This window comes from Lepus europaeus, unplaced genomic scaffold (assembly GCF_033115175.1).
Source record: "Lepus europaeus isolate LE1 unplaced genomic scaffold, mLepTim1.pri SCAFFOLD_29, whole genome shotgun sequence".
Taxonomy (NCBI): Eukaryota; Metazoa; Chordata; class Mammalia; order Lagomorpha; family Leporidae; genus Lepus; species Lepus europaeus.
The window spans coordinates 2,444,944-2,451,266 of NW_026909167.1; the positions used below are offsets into that span (position 1 = coordinate 2,444,944).

Here is a 6,323-nt window from a genome sequence, read left to right on the forward strand (position 1 = left end):
CAAGAAGGGTGACTATTTATGCAAGGAATGTGCATGCTCTTTTAGGGAGTTTGTGCATTTTTGGCTCTAAGTATTTTTTTATTATTTGACATGGAAGTAGAACTGTTATTTCTTTGGGGATTACATTTGTTTTAAGGAGATGTTTTGAGTTCAGGATTGATAAGGATCATATTGTTTTTTTTTTCTCTTTCATATATTTAAACAAGTTGAAAATTATATTCACAGCATCTTCTAAATTTTGGCCAAGAGTCAAAAAATGCATTTAAACTTTGGAACGTGCCCACATAGACAGGGAGGCTCACCCCAGCAGTAGTTGGGGCAAATACCCAAGAACCAAAGGGCTTGGAAAGTCAGGAAGAGCAGAAAGGATTCTTCAGTTTATGAACTTGGTGCACTGGGACCTCCAGGCTGACACCTTTACAACAGAGACACAGTTCCATCTAGCTGGCACCTGTCCCTTCCATTACTTGCTGAGCCTGCTTCTGTCCCATGCAGCACTGTGCAACTGAATGGAATAACTTCTCAATTTCTGGGGCACAGTGTACAAACTGGTGGTTCCAGAACTTAAATGCTGGATTTTTAATCAGCTCAATGAAGGTAATAAGAAGACCCCAAGGATGTGGCCTATTTACAATCAACTGTTCCAAAAGATCCCTTGTGATCTGTTCCTGGATAGCTTTTGTGTTGGCCTCTGCAAAAAGGTACAGCATGGTGCAGCTAAAGTAATGAGTGTGGCTACTGGGGTATCACAGCTGATTTGCAATTGCGTTCAAGAAGAGATAGCGACCCTCAGTATCCAAGTCCACAGCCAGGTTCTGGAAGATGTCCATGTGTGCCAAGTGGGTGATGGTGCTCATTGAAGGTGTGCTGCCCTTGTTGTGAATGTGCGCAAAGGCCTGAGTCCCTACATAGAGCACCAGTGCATTGATGAGCTGGAGGTTGTAGCGATTGCCAGGCTCATTGGACACCTGTAGTTTACTGCGCAGATCAGAGAGGTAACTGGTGATCGAGTTTTAAGATAAGAATCCTAATCCTTTTTGAATTGAGGTGGCATCACTCCAGTGAAATTGGTGAGAATCCAGGGAGCAATGTTAATTTCACTCAACATGTCCACCTTCAGATTAGGAGAGAATGGGTCCAGGAGCCTCATGTTTCTTGGGAAGGCACTCAGTATCAAATTTCTTAGCTGGATACAATTGGGTGGGATTACATTACAGAACCCATAATGGTAATCACAAAGGAATTCTGGGAAGTCGTGCAAAAGAACCAGCAGCACTCTTAAAGTACCCTTATAGAGGATTTGCATAGGTTTGGTGAGTTCCACATTTCTAAGGAAAGGCGCTAAATATTTGAATAAATCAATCAGTAGCTGTGCATACATAGGCCCCCTCTTCTTCTGTGGCGTATGTGCCAGCATTCTTGCAATAGATAAGGATCATATTGTAAATATTAACTCAACTCAGTCAACTTAGTAGGGCCATTGTGCTGAGTTTGACGAAACTGTTATTGATGTTACTGTGTAGACATATTGTAGATGTGATTAAAATCTACCATCATCTAAATAAAGGAGATTATATATATATATATATATATATATATGTATATGTGTATATATATGCAAACTTCTCTATTAAGATCCCAGATTGATACAGTAAGCAAATACAGGTAAGAAAATATAAAATTAAATTAGTAATATGCAAATCTACTTGTGTTCTGAGAAATGGAATGTGAGTATAATTAGAAAGCTTATGGGTATAATTAGAAAACCTACTCTTAAGAAGGAGTTTATTATTCAATTAATTAAATATTTTAGTCTGTATAATGTCAATACATTTTTAATGGTGCAGCTCCTTGTTACTAGAGCAGTGCTTTTCAAACCATCTATAGGAAGGACCAAGATTTTCCCCATCACACTGTAGATTAATATTTTGTAAAATAAAGTAAAATGAATAATAATTACTGTAAAAGTGAAATTCTGAGAGGACAGAAAAATGTAATCTTTTTTTCATTTTAAATTAAATGCTCCACAAAATAATCATTGCTTCTCATGATAATTACCATATTTTTTATTTTAAAACACCTACAACCTTTATGTTTTGATGCTGTCTCTGAATATATAACTACCACAAATACAGATATAATGTAATTTGAATGTTCTATTTTTAGGTCATTTCTCTTTTCTTCTGTCACATTAGTATTGTTTGGAACAAAATACTTATTCCTTGTCACGATAATGGCAGCATATTGCTTTTCATTTCATAATATTTGCAGTATTTTAGAATTCTTTTGATGTTTTACTTTCAGCATACCATCTGCATATATCTTTAATATTCTAGTTTAAGTCAGTATTTGCCTGGTGAAATGGAGGCCATCTTGCTAGGGTTTACATTGTGAGGTCATCAGCTTCTTCAAAGTTCTGTAAGTTGTCTTGGCAACTTTCAAGTACACAGTTTCTCATAGACATCTTAGGATGGGGCAATCATTCACCTCTTCCAGGTAATATGTTGTGTATATTTTATGGATGTTTGTGGGACTCTAAGTTACCTTTTAACTGGGAAAACTAAAGTAGTTGAAGACTATTATGATACGTGTCATTGTCTTTGATTTTCTTTTTCTTGAGTCTTTACTTTCCTTTTTAATGTGTTGTAATAGTCAATTTATCACCAATGTTCCTTGAGTCTTTTATTAACTTGTCATTTGTCCCACTGAATTACTCATTTCTATTCACTAATCAATACATTTCAATTCATAAAACATCCAATTTTTATGTTTCATCTTTCAGATTACCATTACCGCTGTGTGTGTTTTAATATCCTAGTCTAGGTTTATTCTTTATGAACCTGTAAACAAATTAAATTTTGACTGTGAAGTCATGAACTCCAGCAAGATTATTTAAGCTCTACTTAAAATTGTCATGCACATATATTTTGAGAAATCTTAGCATCCCTGAAAACTCACACTGTCCATGTAATCCATTTTTAGAGCCATCTTTTCTTTTAAAAATATGTGTTTATTTATTTGAAAGAGATACACAGAGAGGAGAGAAAGAAATCTACCATATTCTAGTTTACTCCACAAATTTTTCAATGCCCTGGGTGGATCTGGCTGTAGCCAGGAGCCAAGAGCCAGGATCCAGGAGTTTCTTCCCAAATCCACATGAGTTGCAGGTGCCCAATCACTTGGGCTGTCTTCCACTGCATATTTCAGGCCATTAACAGGGAGCTGGATTGGAAGTGAAGCAGCCAGGTTAGGAACCAGCACAAATGAGGGATGATTGTTTTGCAGATGGCAGTTTTACCTGCAGCACCAGGATGTTGGCCCCCATGAACAAATTTTTAACTTACTTGAAGTTTATGGGATTCTATAAATACTATCGGCATATGAGTGATACAGTAGAGGAGGTACAGACACTGGCTTCATTGAATTTTTTTCTGCTAACTTCTTTGAACTTCTTTGATTTCCATTCTGTATTTTTTCATTCATTTTCCTTTGTAGAGTAATTGTAGTCATATAGTTTGAAGTCAAACTTTTACCAACTTGTTCTATTGTTTCTGTGAAATTATTGTTTCTTATAATATATTTGATTTTGTAACATCTCCAGCATCCTCCTTTAATTATCTTGTCTGGTCTTGTAACTCTCACCTGTGTATATCTTAATAATCTATTCTATGAAAATCCTTCCACTGTGAACCTCAGGTCATTTTTCTTGGTGTTTTCATTATGAGGTTATTAACTGCCATAAAATTGTGTAAGTTGTTCTGGGAATTTTCATGGACAGTTTTTCAGAGCCATTTTAGGAGAATATGGACACTGGCTCCTACAAATCATAATATTTCTTGGTAATTGTGAATATTTATGGAATTGTGAGATTACCTTTGATTTTTTTTTGAAATATCAGTAGGTTACTTCTAAATCCGTATATCTTACCAGTGTTTTTATTCTAGCAGGTGATGTTTCCTTTGATTTATATTTCATGGAAAATTTTTATTTTTCTTTTTACCTTAATTACAATAGTATATGTTTTAAATATATTTTATATATTTGAACAATAGAGTTACAATGAGAAAGGAAGAGAGAGAGTGAGAGTGAGAGATAGAGAGAGAAAAAATTCTCCCTTCTTGGGTCACTCCCAAAATGCCCACAAAGTCCAAGACTGGGCCAGAGTGAAGGAACAGTACAGAAGATTTTTCCAGGTCTTTCACAAGGGTGCAATGGACAAAGAATTGGTCTATCATCCAGTGCTTTCCCAGGCACATTAGCAGGGATCTGGATCAGTGTGGAGCAGTCAAGACTCAAATTTGTATCCATATGCGATGCCAGCACTACAGTGACTTTACCCACTTTGCCACAATATCAGCCTCAATAGTCTAGTTTTCAACAGTTTCTTTATATCCTTGTCATTCTATCATAGCTACTAAAAATTATTTATTTACTCTCATAGTAATCATAATATATTTTATTTCATAACATCTTTTTTGTTTTTGCATTTGAGTTTATAGCTAACACATATATATCTTTTTTAAAAATATTTTATTTATTTATTTATCTTTTATTAAACTTTTATTTAATGAATATAAATTTCCAAAGTACAGCTTATGGGTTACAATGGCTTCCCCCTCCCAAACTTCCCTCCCACCCACAACCCTCCCCTTTCCCGCTCCCTCTCCCCTTCCAATCACATCATGATTCATTTTCAATTCTCTTTATATACAGAAGATCAGTTTAGTATATATTAGGTAACGATTTCAATAGTTTGCCCCCATATAGCAACACAAAGTGAAAAAAAATACTGTTGGAGTACTAGTTATAGCATTAAATAAGAGTGTACAGCACATTAAAGACAGAGATCCTACATAATATTTTTTTAAAAAATTAATTAATTTTCTATGCCATTTCCAATTTAACACCAGCTGTTTTTTTTTCCTTTCCAATTATCTTTATATACAGAAGATCGATTCCGTATATAATTAGTAAAGATCTCATCAGTTTGTACCCACGCAGAAACACAAAGTGTAAAAATACTGTTTCAGTACTAGTTATAGCATTACTTCACATTGGACAACATATTAAGGACAGATCTCACATGGGATGTAAGTAAACAGTGACTTCTGTTGCTGACTTAACAATTTGACACTCCTGTTCATGGCGTCAGTAATCTCCCTAGGCTCTAGTCATGAGTTGCCAGGGATATGGAAGCCTTTAGAGTTCGCTGACTTTGATCTTATTCCGATAGGGTCACAGTCAAAGTGGAAGTTCTCTCCTCCCTTCAGAGAAAGGCACCTCCTTCTTTGATGGCCCCGTTCTTTCCACTGGGATCTCACTCACAGAGATCTTTCGTTTAGGTCTTCTTTTTTTTTCTTTTCCATTGTATCTTGGCATTCCATGCCTACAATATTCTCATGGGCTCTTCAGCCAGATCCGAATGCCTTAAGGGCTGATTCTGAGGTCAGAGTGTTGTTTAGGACGTCTGCCAGTCTATGAGTCTGCTGTGTATCCCGCTTCCCATGTTGGAGAGTTCTCTCCCTTTTTGATTCTATCAGTTAGTATTAGCAGACACTTGTCTTGTTTGTGTGATCCCTTTGACTCTTAGACCTATCAGAGCCATCGATTGTGAACTGAAATTGATCACTTGGACTAGTGAGATGGCATTGGTACATGCCACCTTGATGGGATTGTATTGGAATTCCCTGGTACATTTCTAACTCCACCATTTGGGGCAAGTCTGATTGAGCATGTCCCAACTTGTACATCTCCTCCCTCTCTTTTTCCACTCTGAAATTTAACAGGGATCACTTTTCAGTTAAAATTTAAACACCTAAGAATAATTGTGTGTTAATTACAGAGTTCAACTACTAGTACTAGAACAACAACAACAACAAATACTAAAAAGGATAAAGTATTACATTGTACATCTAGAGTCAGGACAAGAGCTGATCAGGTCACTGTTTCTTATAGTGTCCATTTCACTTCAACAGGTTTCCCCTTTGGTGCTCAGTTGTCGCCAATCAGGGAAAACAAATGAAATTTGTCTCTTTGGGACTGGCTTAATTCACTCAGCATGATGTTTTCCAGATTCCTCCATCTTGTTGCAAATGACTGGGTTCCATTGTTTCTTACTGTATTCTTATAGTATTCTATGGAGTACGTGTCCCATAATTTGTTTATCCAGTCTACTGTTGATGGGCATTTGGGTTGGTTCCAGGTCTTAGCTATTGTGAATTGAGCTGCAATAAACATTAATGTGCAGATGGCTTTTTTTATTAGCCAAATTAATTTCCTTTGGGTAAATTCCAAGGAGTGGGATGGATGGGTTGTATGGTAGG

At 36.3% G+C, this 6,323-nt stretch overlaps 1 pseudogene; it reads right to left on the reverse strand.

Moving 5' to 3' along the window:
• Nucleotides 1-414: 414 nt before the first annotated feature.
• On the reverse strand, nucleotides 415-1,426 carry LOC133754747 (CCR4-NOT transcription complex subunit 1-like; annotated as a pseudogene).
• Between the last annotated feature and the right edge of the window lie 4,897 nt (nucleotides 1,427-6,323).